Source organism: Delphinapterus leucas, chromosome 15 (genome assembly GCF_059928025.1).
Source record: "Delphinapterus leucas isolate spDelLeu-1000000601 "Yukka" chromosome 15, BTC_Dleu_Yukka2, whole genome shotgun sequence".
NCBI lineage: Eukaryota > Metazoa > Chordata > Mammalia > Artiodactyla > Monodontidae > Delphinapterus > Delphinapterus leucas.
The window spans coordinates 9,756,092-9,776,153 of record NC_143143.1 but is presented as its reverse complement, the minus strand read 5'-3'; the positions used below and the strand labels follow the sequence as shown (position 1 = coordinate 9,776,153).

Here is a 20,062-nt window from a genome sequence, read left to right as displayed (position 1 = left end):
ACGTGAGCCTTGCCCTACCAGCCGAACCTCCTGTGGCTCCCTCCGCGCGCTGCGAAGGCCCCGCCCCGGGCTGGCCTTGGAATCTGCGCCGGGCTCGCGGTGTTTTCTGTCGCCTAGCTTCCGAACTCCAGACCTGGCAGGGACGCCAGAGGTCTCCTCCGCTTGGTGGGGGTGGGGGGTGGGGGTCCCACTCCGACACCTACACGGCCAGGGCGTCGCTTGCTAACACCAAAGAAAGGGCTACCTCCCCCAGGACGGAGACCCCGCAGAGCTGAGCATTTGTTGAGAATGCACAGGGGGCGAAGGGCCTGGAAGGGTGAGATTGGGGTCAGCATCTGAGCGTGCGAGGCAATGGGGATGCCCTTTTGAATCCTGGCTTCAAGGATCTACTTGCCGCCTGGGTATTGGTGGTGGGGAAGGGGTGTTGAGATTGGAGTATAGCTTGTCGTTGAACCTGCGAGCGAGTTGGTGCATCTTGCTTTTGGAAGAAAATTCTATCCTGACGTGAAGTCCATCTAGCAATCGCAAAGAATGGATATGCAATGAGAATTCATTACACTGGTAATTTCTCCAGTTTGTGATTGAGATTGTGGTAATATTGGATGCTCCAAACCCTTCCATGTCTAGGAAGAATTTTAGAAGAACCTCAGAATTTTTGCAACGTATGCCCAGTACTGTTATATTTAAGCACTTCTGCTACTTTATCCCAGTGCTGGCATTCACAGGGCAGCTGTTAACTCGGTGTTTGCTTTTCTGTCTCTATCTTTAAGTATTGATAATAAAACCACTTTACTATCCAATAGACCCAAAGTAATCTGGGCCCTGCCTCTTACTAGTTGTGTGACCTCAAGCAAGTTACTTAACCTCTTTAATGTCTCAATTTTATCATTTTATCATAAGAGGAGGATATCACCCACCTCCTCAGATTGTAAAGATTAAATGAGAAGCAAAGTCTCCCAGTCCAAAGTCACCCCAAGGTGAGATTCTGGAGGATAGGAACCCGTGTTGAGAGAGGTCTGTCATCCTACAGGGCCCTGCGTGAGGGAGAAGAGAGTGATTTATCATGAATGAAGTAAAAGGAGGGAAGACTAATAGGAAGGTGTATGTCTGGGGCTTTCCCAGCACCAGGCCCATCCATGGGCCATCCCCTCCCACCAGGCTTAATGGCCTTTTCTCTACTTGGGCAACACCCGGGGCCAGTCTCAGGCCACACTCTTAAGCCTTACTATCCATAGGCCCTTTCCCCTTCTGTTGGTCTCTAGCACACAACCTGTGTCCCACACAGGATCCAGAGGATTGAGACCAACCCTAGAAAGTTCCATAAATGTGCTGACTGCCTCCATGGCAAAGCTAGATGCCCAACCTCTCCTGAGATTGTCCTCATGAGCTTTGATCCTAATTTGTTCCCTAACTCCTTCCCAAGAGTGGATATCCCAGCCTTTACCAGTTCTCTTTAATCCTGGGAGTTGGGGGTGTAACCTGCTAGAGGACCCATCTCAGATGCCACTTTCTTTGAGATACCTATAGTGTAGTGAAGCTTGTGGGTTGCATTTCAAACTGCCTGTGTTTAAATCCTGGCCAACCCACTTAACTACTAGCTGTGTGACCTCAAATTGTTTAAATCTGTCAATTCTTTGCCTATAAAAGAACGATAGTCCTTGTGATAACAGTTTTCAGTATTCAGCTGTTTTTAAGTTTCGAAACGATGTTTTGTTGGTGAAATGCTGTTAACCTATCTAAAATAACCTCAAATATGAATCACTTTTATGTTGAGATTAAGATCAATGACTTAGTCAATTTATGTGAAAAGACATACTGATACTCTACAAATCTACGCAGATCTGGCCCTGCGTGAATCTCAGTAAGCATCTGTATTGAGCTACTGCAAAGCTTCTGTTACAAGCACGTGTTACTCTAGGTCAAAGGCTTTCCAAACAAGTGAATGTGAATATGAGAAAAATTAAAAATGAAATCTCTATCTATACATGATGAAAATAAAGAAGAAAAAGAGTACTGAATATGCTTTCTTTGTAACCAAAACTATAGCTTACTAGCACTAAAACTGTGCAGACTTTGTGAAGTAACTCAAAAAACTGTTTAAAAAGATCTCAAATATATCAAATAAGCGGTAAAACTATTTGAAGAAGAAGGATGCTTCAACTCTGCCCCCTTGGTCCATTTTTCACAAAGCAGTCATAGTGTTTTTTCTAAACCCTAAATCAGGACATATCATTTTCTCTGCTCCAACCCTCCCATCTTCCTGGGTAGGAGCCAGTGCCCTTACTATGGCCTAAAGGCCCTATTCTGTCCCCTCCCAGCCCCTCCTCCCTGTCTTTCCCATCACTTGTCTGCCCAGCCACCCTGTTTTCTTTCCTCTTCCTCTAGCACCCTGATCACTGCACCACTTCAAGCCTTTGCTTTGCCTGTCCCCCTGATACCCACATGGCATGCACCTTTGCTTCCTTTGGGCTTCTGCTTAAAGGAGCCTTCCTAACTGCTCTGTTCGAAATAGCAACAGCCTCCAGTTTTCTCTTTCCTGCCCTGGTGGTTCTTTCTCCCAGCACTTGTCGCACCTGACTTCTTATCTATTTATTGTTTTCTTATTTAAAGTCCATCTTCCCCGAGAGCAGGGAATTTGTTTTGCTGGCTGATGAAGTCTTGGCACCTAAAGCAGGGACTGTCTCATAGAGGAAGTTCAATAAATACTGGTTGCTTCTATGAAAACTGGGAATCAGATGAAAATATTTGGAGTTTGATTAAAACCCTTTCTTCATCATCCCATTTCCTCCCATGCCTCAACTTGGGTAGCATTGCAAAGAGCTTCCGCAGCCACTGGTGCTCTGTGGACAAAAAGACCCTGTGATTCAACAATGGCACCATTCATGTGCTTCATTAGTACTATTTTTAATAGTTTTATTGAGATATAATTCACATACCATGCCATTCACCCATTTAAAGTGTATGATTCAGTGGTTTGTAGGATACTCACAGAATTGTGCAACCATCAACACTATCAATTCAGAACATTTTCAATACCCAGAAGAAACTCTGCTCCCCTTAGCCTAACTCCCCAACCCCCATATGCTCTCCCAGAGTCAGAGACTAACTAATCTACTGTCTATAGAGTTGTCCATTCTGGACATTCCATGTAAATGGAATCATTCAATATGTGATCCTTTGTGACTGGCTTCTTTCATTCAGCATAATATTTTCAAGGTTCATCCATGCTGTATCATGTAGTACATCCATGCAGTACTTCATTCTTTGTTATTGTGAAATAAAATTCCATTGTGTGGGTATGCCGTATTTTATTTATCCATTCATCAGCTAATGGACATTTGCATTGTTTCCATTTGGGGTCAGTATGAATAATGCTGCTATGAATATTGTGTACAAGATTTTGTGTGTCTTCCCTTCTCTTGGGTATATGCCTGGAAGTGAAAATGGTGGATCATATGGTTAACTCTACGTTTAACTATTTGAGGAACTTGTGGACTGTTTTCCAAAGTGGTTGCACCATTTCACATTCTTACCAGCAGTATATAAGGGTTCCGATGTCTCCCCTTCCTCCCCAACACTTATCTTTTTGATTATGACCATCTTGTGGTTATGAAGTGGGATCTCGTTGTTGTTTTGATTTGCATTTTCCTGATGGCTAGAACATCTTTTCATGTGCTTATTGGTCATTTATATATCTTATTTGGAGAAATGTGTAATCAGAGCCATTGTTTTTAAATTGAATTATTGGTCTTGTTATTATTGAGCTGTAAGAGTTCTTTATTCTAGATACAAGACCCTTATCAGATATGATTTGCAAAAATGTTCTCCAGTTTTGTGGGGTGTTTTTTTTTCCACTTTCATTATGGTGGTGTTTGAAACATTAAAATTTTAATGATGTCCAATTTATTTTTTTTCTTTAGTTGTTTATGCTTTAAATGTCATATCTAAGAACCTGTTGCCTAAGCCAAGGAGTTTTCTTTGGGCAGAATCTAGGCTGCTTCCAGGGTGGCTGATCTAGCCTGTTCTCCCCAGAGCTCCTGTTCAAACCCAGACCCAACTTCTTGTGGCCTGGGCCAAAAGCCAGAAACTGGGGGGGGCCATAGACCAAATGTGATCCTCCTATGGAAGATCCCCCCTCCCCAAGTTCAGCCTTTCAAAGAATTGGAACATAATTCACATAAATGCCTTGATTTCTTGTTCACTTTCAAAAACTGGGAAGATCTGGTGACCCTGGGCCTTCATTTCTCCATGGTACCAGGCACTGGAGCTGAGTATGGACCCCCACCAGGCCAGCTGGGCCCCCAAGTCCTCCTGGCCTGCAGACTCTCACCACTTGCCATTGACTTAACAGTCAATCCCTTCATCTCTAAGGAATAGATATGATTATTGTTTGTATTTTACCATTTTATGAAATGTTATCAGACTTTACAATTCCTTTTGCACATGATTCCATTCCAAATTGTTTCTTACTTGTATTCGTGTGGACGTTTGTGAAACTAGTTCATTCTTTTTAGCACCTCTATGGTATTCCATTATGTGCCTAAACCTCAATTTATTTATTTTCCTATTAGGACCAATTGGTGGTTGGGTATTAAACGACCCATTTAAAAAATGGCTATAGGGGGCTTCCCTGGTGGCACAGTGGTTGAGAGTCCGCCTGCCGATGCAGGGGACACGGGTTCATGCCCCGGTCCAGGAAGATCCCACATGCCGCGGAGTGGCTGGGCCCGTGAACCATGGCCGCTGAGCCTGTGTGTCTGGAGCCTGTGCTCCGCAACGGGAGAGGCCACAACAGTGAGAGGCCCGCGTACCGCAAAAAAAAAAAAAAAAAAGGTTATAGGTTTATTAGGGGTTTCTATTTCTTCTTCAATACATTTTTGAATACATTTTGGTAAGTTATATTTTTAAGATAAATTATCTATTCCATCTAAAATTTCAAATTTAATGTTATAAAGTGGTTCACAGTACAGTCTCTGCTGTATCTATAATATGGCCCTTTTTCTTTCCAATAGTTTTTCTCCTCCCTCTCTCTCTCTTTCTTTCATCAGGGGATTTATTAGACTTTTAAAAGAACCAGTTTTGGGTTTATGGGCTTTCTATCTTGTTTCTTTGTTCTCAATTTTATTGTTTCCTTTGGGGTTTTTCTATTTTGTTTTTTTCCCTCTAACTTCTTGAGTTGGATGCCCAGCTCACTGACTTTTGGTCTTTATTTCTAACATATACATTTAAGGTTAAAAAATTTCCCCTAAGTATTAGTGTATATTTTTATAGCCACATCCTACCAGTTTTGTTACATGGTATTTTCATTTCTTTGATCGGTAAAATACTCAGAAGTGTATTTTAAAATTTCAAATGTGCGTGGACTTGCGTATGTTTTCTCTTATTGATTCCTCATTTTATTGTCATCAGAGAAGATGGTATGTATGGTATTAAATTTTTGGCATTTATTAAGGCTTCTTTCTTTTTTAAAAAATTTATTTATTTATTAATTTTTTGGCTGCGTTGGGTCTTCGTTGCTGCGTGTGGGCTTTCTCTAGTTGCAGCAAGTGGGCGCTACTCTTCATTGCAGTGTGTGGGCTTCTCATTGTGGTGGCTTCTCTTGTTGTGGAGCATGGGCTCTAGGCGCGCAGGCTTCAGTAGTTGCGGCATGTGGGCTCAGTAGTTGTGGCTCGCGGGCTGTAGGGCACAGACTCAGTAGTTGTGGCACACGGGCTTAGTTGCTCCGCGGCATATGGGATCTTCCCGGATCAGGGCTCGAACCCATGTCCCCTGCATTGGCAGGCGGATTCTTAACCACTGTGCCACCAGGAAAGTCCCTAAGGCTTATTTCTGACTTATCATGTGGTCAGTTTTTGAAAATGTTCCATGTGTAGTCTCTAATTGTTGAATATGGAGTTTTGTGAAGGTAGGTTAACTCTTCTGTGTCCTCACTAATTTTTGTCTGCTTCAGCTAGCTCTCAACTAATGGGAGACGTATATTAAAATCTCCACACTGTGGTTGTGGACTTGTCAATTTATTCTCTGTAATTTTGGCACTGTATATTTGGAGACTCTTTGTTGCTACTGCATACGAGTTTAAATAATCTTATCTTCTTGGTCTGCTAATCCTTTTAACATTATGTAGTGAGCCTTCTCTCTATTCCTAATTTTTTTGAGGGGGTGGGGAGGGCTCAAAGTCTATTTAAATGTCTTTACTAACGTGTAGGACAAACAGAAGCACACCAGCTTTCTTTGCCTAGCACATTTTCTTTCATCCCTTTATATTTAGCCTTTCTGAATCTTTATATTTTTAGGTGGGCCTCATAAATAGTATATGGTTAAACAGTATGAATAGCATGTAATCAGGTAATGTCTACCTTATAATTGGTGAGTTAGTGCATTTTCATTTATTGTGAGTCCTGCTATATTTGGATTATTTATGTCATCCTATTTTGTGCTTTCTATATACTGTGCTTTTTCTTTGCCTTTCTTTGGTTCTATCTTCTATTAAATTGGTCAAAATTTTTTATTCCTTCCCAACTTATAATAATTTTATTTCAGATATTTGGGAAATTGTCATTTAGTTTCCAGCACACATATTTGATTTCACAAAGTCTAAAATCAATCCAAAACAAAACAAGGACCCTACAACTCTTTAATAACTCTCTAGCCATCTGTAGTAAGTTGAACAGTAGTCCCCCAAAACAAGTCTTAATCCTCTGAACCAAGTGAATGTGATCTTGTTAGGAAAAAGTGTGTTTGTAGATGTAGTTAAGTTAAGGATCTAGAGATGAGATCATCCTGGGTTTAGGGCGAGCCCTAAATCCAATGACAGGGATTCTTAGAAGAGAAAGGCAGAGGGAGATGTGAGATAGAAACACAGAGGAGGGACTTCCCTGGTGGTCCAGTGGTAAAGGATCTGCCTTCCAGGGATTCCCTGGTGGCGCAGTGGTTAAGAATCCGCCTGCCAATGCAGGGGACATTCGAGCTGTGGTCTGGGAAGATCCCACATGCTGCGGAGCAACTAAGACCGTGCGCCACAACTACTGAGCCCATGTGCCACAGCTACTGAAGCCTGCGCACCTAGAGCCTGTGCTCTGCAACAAGAGAAGCCACTGCAATGAGAGGCCCGCACACCGCAACAAAGAGTAGCCCCCGCTCGCTGCAACTAGGGAAAGCCTGCGCAGCAATGAAGACCCAGTGCAGCCAAAAATTTAAAAAATAAAAATAAAAAAATAATAATAGTAATAAATAATTGATAAAAAAAAAAAAGAATCCGCCTTCCAACACAGGTTCTATCCCTGGTTAGGGAACTGAGATACCACATGCCGCAGGTCAACTAAGCCCATGTGCCACAACTACTGAGCCCACGTGCTCTGGAGCCCACACGCCCTGGAGCCCCTGTACCACAACTAGAGAGAGAAAATCCGCACACCACAACTAGAGAGAACCCTGGTGCGCCACAATGAAGAGCCCGTGCCGCAATGAAAGATCCCACATGCTGCAACTAAGACCCAATGCAGCCAAAAAAATAAAGAAAATAAATAAATAAATATTAAAAAAAAAAAAAAGAACAGAGGGGAAGGCCATGTAAGGATGGAGGCAGAGACTGGAGTGATGCAGCTACAAGCCAAGGAACGCCAAGGAATGCCAACAGCTACCAGAAGCCAGGAGAGAGGCGTGAAGTGGATTCTCCCTCAGAACCTCCAGAAGGAATCAACCCTGCTGACACCTTGATTTCTGGCCTCCAGAACTGCAAGATAATAAATTTCTGTTGTTTTAGGCCACCCAGTTTGTGGCACCTAGGTTAGGACACACCTAAAAAAACAAATACAGGGGCTTCCCTGGTGGCGCAGTGGCTGAGAATCCACCTGCCAATGCAGGGGAGAGGGGTTCGTTCCCTGGTCCGGGAAGATCCCATATGCCGCGGAGCAACTAAGCCCGTGTGCCACAACTACGGAGCCTGTGCTCTAGAGCCCATGAGCCACAACTACTGAGCCTGTGTGCCACAACTACTGATGCCCATGCGCCTACAGCCCATTCTCTGCAACTGAGAAGCCACTGCAATGAAGAGTAGCCCCCGCTCACTGCAACAAGAGAAAGCCCGTGCACAGCAACAAAGACACAACTCAGCCAAAAATAAATAAATTAAATAAATTTATAAAAAAACAAATACAACATCTCAAAAGTTATCAATTTCCAGTATTTTATTTTCAACACCAAAATTAGTCTTCTTAAAAGTCCATGCTTGTTTAGATTTGTCCACATGTGTACTAACCATGTCTTTGTTCTCATCACTTCTTGCAACTGACCACTTCGTTCTGAATTCTAGTTCTTTCTTCCTGGAGTACATCCTTTATAATACTCTCAGAAAGGATTTATGAGAGAGGAATTCTCTGAGTCGTTTCTGAAAAAAATTTTATTTTACTTTCAATATTGAATGATGACTAAGCTGGGTATCGATTCCACGGTTGGGAATTATTTTCCTGTAGAATCTAATGATGATGTTCCATTTGCCCTTTTTGTCTTCTGATGTTGCTGTTGTTTTGCTGTCAATCTCACTGTCAGATTATCAGCATTTTCCCCTCTGGTAGCTTTAAACAGTTTTTCTTTCGGCCTTTGTTCTGCCTTTTCACTATGATGGTTCTAAATGTGGACTTATTGGGAATTCCCTGGTGGTCCAATGGTTAGGACTTGGTGCTTTCACTGCTGCGGCCTGGGTTCAATCCCTGGTTGGGGAATTAAGTTCCTGAAAGCTGCAAGGTGTGGCTAAATAAATAAAATACTTATTAAAAAAATTAATGTGGACTTATTGTTTCTGAGCAGGGGTAGAGTTTCTGCTTCTTGAATCTTTAAAATTGTGTCTTTGATCAATTCTGGAAAATTAGTAATCATTCTCTCTTTAAATATTGTCTTCCCCACATTCTTTCTTTCTCCTTATAGAACCTATTAGACCTGTGTCGAATTTGTTATTCTCTTTTCTATGTCCCCTAACTTTTCTTTTATATTTTCCACCATTTTGGCTTTCTGTGCATTCTGGGCACATTTAATCTGTTCCTCAGATATGTCTCCCAGGTCAGTAATTTTCATTTCAGGTACATTTAACCTGTTACATAACTCATTTCCCTTATAAAAATTTGTTTCATTGAGTGCATTTTTCATCTTTATTTTTAAAATTTATTTATTTTAATATTTATTTATTTTTGGCAGTGTTGGGTTTTCATTGCTCTGCGTGGGCTTTCTCTAGTTGCGGCGAGCGGGGGCTACTCTTCGTTGCGATGCACAGGCTTCTCATTGCAGTGACTTCTCTCATTGCGGAGCACGGGCTCTAGGTGTGCGGGCTTCAGTAGTTGTAGCGCATGGGCTCAGTAGTTGTGGCTTGCGGGCTCTAGAGAGCAGGCTCAGTAGTTGTGGCGCATAGGCTTAGTTGCTCCGCGGCATGTGGGATCTTCCCGGACCAGGGCTCGAACCCGTGTCCCCTGCATTGGCAGGCGGATTCTTAACCACTGTGCCACCAGGGAAGTCCCCATTTTTCATCTTTAAAAATTCTCTTTGATTCTTCTTAAAACCTGCCTCCTCTGATTCCACCCCCATAATGTCTTATTCTTTAGAATTCTGATTCCTCATATTTTTCCTTTAATTATTTATTATGTCATTTTATTGAATTATAACATACATCCGAAAAAGTACACAAATCATAGGTATGTACCTCAGTAAATTTTCAAAACTGAACAAACACATGTAACCAGCACTTGGGTCGGGACACAGAACATTCAGTACCCCCAGAAGCCTCTCTCATGCCCACTCCTTCCCCCCAAAGGCAACCACTCATCTTTAACAGACTTACTTTGTGTTCTCTGTCAGACCATTGTTGTGTGTTCTGGAGACCCTGGGCCTGTTATCTTGTATTTGTTGTGTCTTCTGACTTTCAATCCTCATGGATTGTTCCCCCAGGGATTTTGACATTTCTTGCTATGAGCTCACCCTTAGGGTGGTGGGTTCTTTTATTTTTTTTCCTCCAATAGAGCCTGTTGCAGCCTGGGTCTTGGGAGCATGGCTTCAAAGCTTTTCCCTTTTTGCTTATCTCCCAAAAGTATCACCAGACTATGTTCAGTGTTTATGTCATTGCTTAGAGCTGGGAGTTTCTGGACCATTCCTGTCCAGTAAACTGACATCCCAAACCATGCAATGCTGAGTTGGGAGCTTTGGATTCTCAGGCTGAAACAGACAGGCTTGCTTGTCACCTCCTTGTAGATGGGCATTTTTTCTCCAGTTCGCCCTTTTGCCAAGAGTGCGGCTTTTCAAGGGTCCAGCTTTATACACAGATCTCAGGACCTGCCCTGACCTTAAGTGTGCTCCCAAGGCTGTCTTCTGTCCCCACATGCGCTTAAGCACAAGCCCCTGCTTCTCACCCCATCCTCACCCCAGAAGCAGGGTGAGCTCATTAGCTGTCGTCTGTCGGGGTCAGTCCCCTCTTGTTTCTGGCATTTGGGATTTCGCTTTCTTTCCTGGGACCTCAGCTGAGCATTTGATATGATTTCTGTTCTGTACACCTTGAGGAGGTATTGAGCATTTGAAAGGCAGCTCGTGTGGCTGTGGAACTGATTTTTAAATTTTATTTAATTTTAACCAGTTGACGTTGAGATTTAAATAGCCAAATGTGGCTGGTGGCTCCCATATTGGACAGTGCAGCCTTGGAAAGGAAGCAGGAGCTCACCACCTCCCCAGGCTCAGGTCAGACTAATCCTAGGGCATGGACAACCTGCATTCCAGCCTTGGTCCAGGTCTCTGAGGACCTTGATGGAGGTCACATGGGAAGCATGTGGGTTGGCCTGGATTCCATTCTGTGAATTTGGACCCATACGTGCTTGATGAAAGAGCCAGTCAGCCTGGAGGACAGGCCCTAGGGGGTGCCTCAGGGGTCTGTATTAGGCCCCATCTATTTATTTATTTGGGGGGGGTGACACAAAGTTGAGAAGGATCAGGGACACCTTAGGTGACAGGACCCTGGATGATCTCTTTTGCCCCTTAAAAGCTTCAGCTTTCCTTCTCCATCCCCTCCCCACTCCTCCATTCTGTCCTCAGCCCTTTCCTGACCCCAGACCCTCCCTGGAGAGCTCTTCCTCCAGGGGCTCCAGCTCCCCTGGGTGCCTCCGTTACAGCCTCACGCATCTTGGGATTCCCCAAACTCTTCCCGCTTTCCCAAGCCTGAAGGCCTTTGCCCATGCTAGCCATTCCCCCTTCCTCGCAGGCCCTCTCTATCACCCCCAACCCGCTTTCCTGATGGGCTCATTTTCTTTAAAAGCCAAAATCTCAAATGTCACCTCCCCTAGAAAGCCCGACGTCTATGTTCCCCAAACACTCTAATATACGTATTCTATGTGTATATGTACACACATGTATAACATTTGTTTTTAAGAGTAAGCTTTATAGGACTTCCCTGGTGGCGCAGTGGTTGGGAGTCTGCCTGCCGATGCAGGGGACACGGGTTCGTGCCCCGGTTCCGGGAAGATCCCACATGCCGCGGAGCTGCTGGGCCCGTGAGCCATGGCCGCTGAGCCTGCGCGTCCGGAGCCTGTGCTCTGCAATGGGAGAGGCCACAGCGGTGAGAGGCCCGTGTACCGAAAAAAAAAAAAAAAAAAAAAAAGAGTAAGTTTTATATGCATGACACACAATATTCAAAATTCATCCAGGGGTTTAAGGTGAGAAGTCTGTCCTCCCCGTTCCCCGCACTTCTGGGCTTCAGGCCGCCCAATTCCCCTTCCCAAAGACAACTGCTGTGCCTCAAGGCTGTGAACGCCCTTCCTCAAGGGCTATGTGGGTTTCACAGGGAGTGCCTGGAGGGCAGGATAATCTTGTTCTCTGCAGGCTCTCTGGGAACTACAGAAAGACTTGATGCTTGGGTAAACCACGGCCGCCTGAGGACAGGGATAGTAAGAGGGAATATAAAGGAGCTGTAATGAGGGGTCTGGGCCGAAACTCAAACTCATGGACCCCTGCCACAGGAATGAATGACAGTGCAACTGCAAAATGCACCCACCAGCTTCCCCAGGGCACCAAGGGTGGGAGCTGGATTTGTTCCTGGGCAGTGCCTGATCCACAAACAGCACTATTAGGTACAACCTTGGAACACACCCAGAAGCCCAGCAACAGTAGAATAGATGAATAAATAGTCACGTCATTCAACAGAGTAGCTCACAAATGTGAGAATGAATCAGCTACAACGACACACGCGGTGTGGATGAATTTCACAGACGTAATGTTGAATGAAAGAAGCCAGACACAAAAGAGAACATACTGAGTCTATTTCTATAATAAAAGTCCAAAAGCAGGCAAAACGAAACTCCAGTGTTAGAAGTCAGGATAGCGGTTACTTTTGGGGTAGCACATGCTGGCGTTGGGAGGCTGGAATCTGCCTCTTCATCTGGGCGCTGGTCTCTTGGGTGTGTGAAAATTCATTGAGCTTTTTCCCTTACGTTCACCTTTATATATGTATATTATACTTAAAAAAAGAAGTTACAGAAAAGGAATGAGAAACCTTTCCATGTAACTGGAATGAAATGATCTCTGAGATTTTGAGATGGAAAGAAAAACACAGAGGAGTACATGCCCATTAAAAAGAAGTGTGTGCTGGCAAGAGCATTAACCTCCATCCGCTGGGGAAGCCACAGTATAATTGTGTGTGCCTTCTGAATTTCCTACCATGTGAATGTATTTCTTATTCAAGAAAACAAATGAGTTTCAGATTAAGCTTTAACAAACATTATGGAGCCCCCGCCACAAGCCAGGCATTGGCTGGGCCACGCTTCCTGCAGTCCTTGTAAGGGCAAGTGGGCACTGCTGTCCCCTCACCTGAGCCTGAGAGGGCCAGCACTTGCCTGCAGGTACCCACAGCGTGAGTGATGGTGGCCATGGGGCCTGGAATGGACCACCCCGCTCCTGTGATAGAGAATTTCAGAAGCATCTGGATCTCAGGTTACCCAGCTCTGTGGTTTTCACATGTGTTCTTTGGTGCCTTAGGGTTCTGGAGAAGGGCCACAGTGCAGCCACCCCAGCTTTAAGCACCGTGATTCTATTCTGTATACTCAGTTCTGTGAAGCTATTGTTTGAAAAATAGCTCCATCGCTAAAAGTGGTTCGAAAGCCCCTTTTCTAACCAAGCCCTTGCCCAGGGTTCTCAACAGCATCTGGGGTACACAGCTCTTTTTATGCGACTGTCCCACAAGTTGCAAGGCTCTCAGCGTCCACTGTCTATCAACAACATTTGCAGTCATTGTGACGAGCAAAAGCACCCCTTAAAGTATCCAGCGGGTGAGGGGGTCTGGCACTCTAACCAAAGCTGCAGACTCCTCACCAATGTACTTGATGGTCCACCAGCGCCTGCTGGGATGCCCCTGGTGATGAGGGCTCACCACCTCACAAGGCAGCCCATGCCACATTCAGCAGCTCTGATGTCTGTACACAGCTCCCTTTTTCCCTGTAATGTCCACCAGTTCCAGACATCAGTCTAAACATGGAGACTTGGGACTTCCCTGGCAGTCCAGTGGTTAAGACTCTGTGCCTCCACGGAAGGGGGCATGGGTTTGGTCCCTGGTTGGGGAACTAAGGTCCCACATGCTGTGTGCCACTGCCACAAAAACAACAACAACAGCAGAAAACCATGGAGACTAAATCAAACTCCTTTCCCCTATTTACACCGCATCACCCATGAGATGTTCCTGTCAAAATGTTTAACTGAGCCCAGTCAAGCCTTTATATTTAACCTCCCTCCCCATTTACAGGAAGTAAAGGGGATAGAGGAACAAGTTAAATGACACCTCAAGGAAACATGACAAATCCAGAAGGTGGGATTTATACAAGATGATTGGCCTGGGACAAAAAAATGTCAGGGACAAAAGGATTGGTGGGGGCACAAGAACAAAGAGACACAACATGCAAAGTTGCCCTAAAGCCTCAACTGAATCCTGATGTGACCAACAAAACAACAATGACAACACAGCTGAGAAATGCTTAGCTGAGAAAACTGGGGAAACTGACTATGGACTAGATGTTAGATAATACTGGGAATTATTGTTAATTTTCTTGAGTCTAATAATGGTTTTGTGGTTTTGAAGAAAATGTGCTTTTAGGAGATGCATGCTTAGGTATTTGATATATTCAGGAAGTGAGATGTAATGATATTTGCAAACTGATTTCAAATAGTTCAGCAAAACCAACCAACCAACTAGCTAACCCTATACATACATCAACAAATGTTAACGATGTTGAATATAGGTAGTGGGCAGAAGGGACTCATTAACTTATTATTTCTTAGTATTTGAAATTTATCCTAATGAAAAGTTTGCCAAAAAAAAAAAAAAAAAAAAAAGCCTTTCCTCCAAGACAGCTCTCATTCATTGAGACAGTGTTTCATACTCAGTATACTCACTTTTGTGTATATGGTCCAGTACAATCATTCTTAAGTAAACTAAGTAGGAACAAAAGCCCAATTACAGGCAGAAAGGTTTGGGAAAGCAGCATGTGTATGGGAATTGTGAGACGGGTAAGCGGTGCTTCTCCAGGGGAGAAGGACTGGGGTGAGGCTGGAGGGTTGGCCTGGGTGGACCGGGGAAGGGACTTGAACGCCAGGTTAAAGAGGCTGATTTCCTCTGCAGGACGTTGGGCAAACTGCTGAGTGACAGTGTCAGCTTTGAGCTTCGGCTGGGAGCAGTGAGGATTATTACAGACCCGAGAAAAGCCTTCATCTCAAGTGCCCTGAGGGGCAAGGCAGACCGGTTAGGGGTCTGTGATCATCAGGGAACAGCTGCCACTTGGGGACAGCTAATAGCCCCTCCAAGGGGACAGCATGCATTTGGGCCCCGCAAATTACTCAAGAGCAGCCAGAATTCTTTCCTTGTATGTGAAATCTTCTAGTTTATAGTGTTAGCTCATTTAAAAGCAGAAGCAAAGCAAACCACAGTTGGAGGCAGACAAAACAAGTCTGAGGCCCTGGTCAGGCTCAGGGGCCACCAACCCCGGACTAGAGGCTGCAGGTGAGTTAGGAGGTATGATGATCCCGAGGGCCATGCTGGTGACTGACCTCAGGTGATGGTGCGGAGGGAAGGTGGAAGGCAGAGGCCTGATTGCAGACATACCCAGAAGTGGATTCCATCCAGGAGACTTGGTCTAAACAGATTTGGAAAGAGGAGGGTGGAGTCCAGGGTGACTCACAGGTGCCTGCGTGGGTTGGATGACACCCTGGAGTTGGGATCACAGAAGGAGGGTTTGGATGACACCCTGGAGTTGGGATCACAGAAGGAGGGGGTTGGATGACACCCTGGAGTTGGGATCACAGAAGGAGGGCAGGATGCTGGGGGAAAGGGGAGTCTGTGTCTGTGCACTTGGCCTTTGAAGAGCCTTTGGGTCTTCCTGCAATGGGCTGGTGACCTGGAGAGATGAGCTGGAGGCGCTGGTGTGGGCAGCCCTGCTGAAGGAGGAGTCGTCTGCAGAGAGACAGAGTCAGGAAAGGGCTGGGGACAGATTGGAAGAGTAGGGAGGGGATGGAGAAGGAAAGCTGAGGCTTTAAGGGGCAAAAGAGGGGATCCAGGGTCCTGACTGTCACCTAAGGTGTCCTGATCCTTCTCAACTCTGTGTCACCCCCCAAACAGATAAGTAGGTAGGGCCTAATACAGACCTGTGAGGCACCCCCTAGGGCCTGTCCTCCAGGCTGATTGGCCCATTCATCAAGCGCATGAGGGTGAAAATCCACAGAATGGAATCCAGGCCAACTCACGTGCTTCCCTCGTGCCCTCCATCACAGTCCTCAGAGACCTGGACCAAGGCTGGAATGCAGGTTGTCCACCTTGAGAGTAGTCTAACCTGAGCCTGCCACGCCCATGGGGTGCTGGTAAACTCCTCTTTCCTGTTTTAGGGGAAGGGAAAATGATCTTTATCGAGCAGTTACTATCTAGTTTAATCACATGTCGGACCTGCACGATGGGCGTTATGCTGAACACAAGTATCAGTCAGTAATCAGTCATGCATTCACGTATTCAGCATATCTTTACCCGGTATCTCCCGTGGGCCGTGAAACTGCTTTAGGCACAGAAGTCTAAGACACCAGGAACTGAATCAGAACACTAAGGAAGTGAGTTGTGTTGTTTTTGAAATTATACAGGAATGATCCCCACCGCCACCCCATTTCTGGTCCCAGCTCCACCCAGATTTTGGCAGACTCTCTAGGAGGTGGTATCAGAATTTTGGCAGGGGAAGAAGGACTATGAAACATGTTCTGAAAAATCTCCCCATATGTTTCTGATTTGTCAGCTAGGATAACCAGAAAACTCTACTAGCAAAATTGTTTGAAATGTTTGATTAAATTAAAAATGATTTTAGATGCACAGCTGAGTTCCCATGGAAGAAAGAGAAAACTCAGGAGTCCAGAAACAAAGAGGGGACTAAACAGCATAGATGACAGTCGATGAGTTGATAATGTGTCTTCCCTTAAGTGTCAGTGAGGGTCAATAACCAGGAGTGACAGGAGATGAGGCCCTGCACTAGGGTTACAAGAAAAAAAATACAGAACAATACAGGATGCCTATATATATATATATACATGTATATAGGCATCCTGTATTATGTGTGTGTATATATATATATATATAATACAAAATATATATGTATAAACAAGCATATATATATATTTTTTGGGGGGGGGCTAAGTATGGCAGTTGGACCCACCTACAATGGAAATTGTACCCATTATTACAATTAAAAAATGTCAAAGCCCTGACACAGTTTTTCACATATGAGACTAAAAATTACAATTAGGACAATCAGAGCCCCTAGATCTTGAGATTATACAACAACAGCATAGAAGAGAACATAAAATTCAATGTTAGAAATCCAAACTCTAAGAAAACGAACAATAAAACTCCCAGAATTTGACAAAGAAACAGTTTCTAAAAACAGAAAATGTAGTCACTAGAACAAACAGCACAATAAAGCCCTCAAGGGGTGGATTTAACAGCAGATTGAACACAGTAGAAGAGAGGATTAATGAACTGGAAAAGAGAGTTGAAGAAGCACAGAGAACTGAAATGGTGAAAAAGAAGTTAGGAGACACAGATAATAGAATCAGAATATTCAACATATGTCTAATAGAGATTCCAGAAAGAGTATGAAAAGAATGAAGTAGAGATATCTGAAGATATAATGACTAAGAATTTTCCAGAATTGTTGAGATACGATTCTCAAGAATGAAGAAACACTATGAACACTAAATATAATTTAAACTAGGTCCAAATAGATTCCCATGGTAATAAAAAGCAGACAAAGGTTAAAAAGAAAAAAGATTTTATTTCTCACAGATCCTTTCTGAAAGAATTCCTAATGGATGTACTTCAGGAAGAAGAAATTTCTACTTAGAGCATTATAAGAAGCAGTGAAGAATGAGGAGGGGAAGTGACAGAGGGAAGTGACCTTGGCAAATCCTCTCCTCAGAAAAAGCAATGATAAAACTGGCAAAATTATCCAATACAACTATTTCAGTGCTCTGGAAGGTAACTAAAGGCATACAGCAAATTGAAAGGCATTTATTCAAGAAAAATTGAACCTCAGTAATAACAGTGGGTCTGTGGCATTTTATCTCCAGGCTGCTTCCATTTCCCTTCCCCCACCCACAATGCCAAGACATGGTAGCCATGAAAACTGGTAGCCTCACTTCTGCTGCTGGAGGAGCTGACCTGATTTGGAGCTCTGCAAAAAAGCTCATGGTGAGGGGTGATGTTGAAAATAATATCGATTGGTGGCAAACAACTGGGAAAGGCCACTGTCACATTTGCCTAAGGCTACAGTGCTGCCTGGGGCAAGCAAGAGAGCAGTCAAAAGTTTGAAAAGGAGATGTAGGGCACAAGATAGCCACAGGGGGCTTTGAGAAGCTCTGACATATTCTTGGGGATCTAGAGGTGTGCACACACATGTGCGTGCAGTTGAGGACCCCCACTCCAGATCCCTGGCTGAACATCAGGCCTTGTGCAAAAGCAGAAAGTAAAAACCAAGGCAGACTTGTAACCTGCCTGAACTTTGTGTGCCCCAGTCCACACACAGACCCACTTGGCAAAGGGCGGAAGGCACGGGCTCAAGGTGTTTAAGAAAAACTTCTGACCAACCACTGGCTGGCCACTAAGCTATGCTGACCCAGGGGTGATACCTAGGAAGTCAAGCTTAAAAGTAAAAACAAGATGAAAAAACAACAACAACAAAACACCACACCAGAATAAAACTGAACAGAGACCGGTGGCTGCACACTGTGGGGAAGACAAACTATAAAGAATTAGTCCAGACAAGTCACTAAGTCAACCAACCAGCCAAGCAGCAAACAACAACAACGATAGAATCAACAACAGCAGCAAACAACAAAAACGATAGAATCAACAACAACAGTCCCTGGGAGATCAGGATCCAGAGTTACAATATATTCTCTAAAATGTTCAGTTTTCAGTAAAAAATTATGAGGCAGATCTCATTTAATCCTCCCAACAGAGCTATTTCTAACTTACATTTGTGGAAAATGAGGCTCAGACTGATAAAGTAGCTTGCTCCAAATCACACAGCTAGGATGCGGCTGCACTGACACACAAATTTCACACAGCTAGGACACGGCTGCACTGACACACAAATTTCACACAGCTAGGACACGGCTGCACTGACACACAAATTTCACACAGCTAGGACACGGCTGCACTGACACCCAAATTTTGGCCTGACTGACATGCAAAGGAACAGGAAAGTATAGCCCAAACACAGGGGGAAAAGAGGTAATAAGAAACTGTCTGAAGAGGCCCAGACACTGCACTTAGCAGACAAAGACTTTAAATTAGCTATTATAAATATGTTCAAAGAACTAAAGAAGACATGTTTATTGAATTAAAGGAAAGTATGACAATTACCAAATAAAGAACATCAATAAAGAAGTGGAAATGGCTTAAAAAGAACCAGAGAGGAATTCTGGAGTTGAAAAGTACAGTAACTGAAATAAAAAATTCACTGGAGAGACTCAACGACAGATTTGAGTTGACAGAAGAAGGCATTAGCAAATTTGAAGATACATAGGTCCATACAGATGATCCAGTCTGAAGACTAGACAGAAAATAAAGAAAAACTGTTGAGTGGAACGTTATCGAGTATATCAACATACATGTAACGGGAGTCCCAGAAGCAGGGCCAGCTATGTCATTTGTGGATCCCAGTGCAAAATGAAAATGTGAGGACTTTTTCTTTATTCCATGAAAATGTGTCGACTTTTCATGGTGTTTTTTAATTTGCTATTTAATGTTGTGCACTTACAGGCTTGGAGATGCTTGTGGGATTTGTAAGTGTTATACGGAAACCTGCTGACACCCTGATTTTGGCCCAGTGACACTGATTTTCAGATTTCCAAAACAGTGAGAGAAAATATTTCTGTTGTTTTAAGCCACCAAGTTTGTGGCAATTTGTTATAGCGGCCATAGGAAACTAATACAAACACTAAGTATCTGTAGGGACTTCCCTGGTGGTCCAGTGGTTAAGACGCTGCACTCCCAATGCAGGGGGCCCAGGTTTGATCCCTGGTCAGGGAACTAGATCCCACATGCTGCAACTAAAAGATCCCGCATGCCACAACTAAGACCCAGCGCAGCCAAATAAATAAATTAATTAATATTAAAAAAAATAAAAACTGTAGGATGTGGCTATAGGAGTTCAATGTACAACCATAAATACCTGTATTTAAAAATAAATTATATGTAAAATAAGAAAGAGCAAATAATCTCAGAAATGTAGAAAAAGAAAAATGGAGCAAATGAAAAGAAATCAGAAGGAAGGAAGGAACCTAAACAAGAGCAAAAATTAATGAACCATCAAATAAATAATAAAGAAGATCTATAAAAAGAAACCTGTGGGAAAATTATCAAGAAGAAAAAGAGGCACAAATTAACATTTTCAGAAATGATAAAGAGGACAGAGAGATTTAAACTATCTATCATTTTCTAACAATAATTTAAAATCTTAAGTCGAATGGTGAGTTTTCTAGAAAAATGCAAATTATCAAAACTGACTCAAGATGA

General features: G+C 43.7%; 1 protein-coding gene and 1 non-coding gene across 10 annotated transcripts in view; one reads left to right on the top strand and one right to left on the bottom strand.

Moving 5' to 3' along the window:
• Positions 1–189: 189 nt before the first annotated feature.
• The window catches only part of LIMK1 (LIM domain kinase 1), a 61,496-nt gene continuing 41,623 nt past the window's right edge, over positions 190–20,062 (bottom strand). For 2 of the 9 annotated variants that reach the window (XR_016387763.1, XR_016387770.1), the window contains one exon: positions 191–15,879. The gene's annotated coding sequence lies outside the window, so the exon portion shown is untranslated. Of the gene's footprint in view, positions 15,880–20,062 lie in introns of all 9 variants that reach the window. The other 7 variants (XR_016387764.1, XR_016387766.1, XR_016387765.1 and 4 more) reach the window with 7 other exon arrangements.
• TRNAG-CCC (transfer RNA glycine (anticodon CCC)) lies at positions 19,504–19,576 on the top strand. The gene has a single exon. It is a non-coding gene; the product is annotated as a tRNA-Gly (tRNA).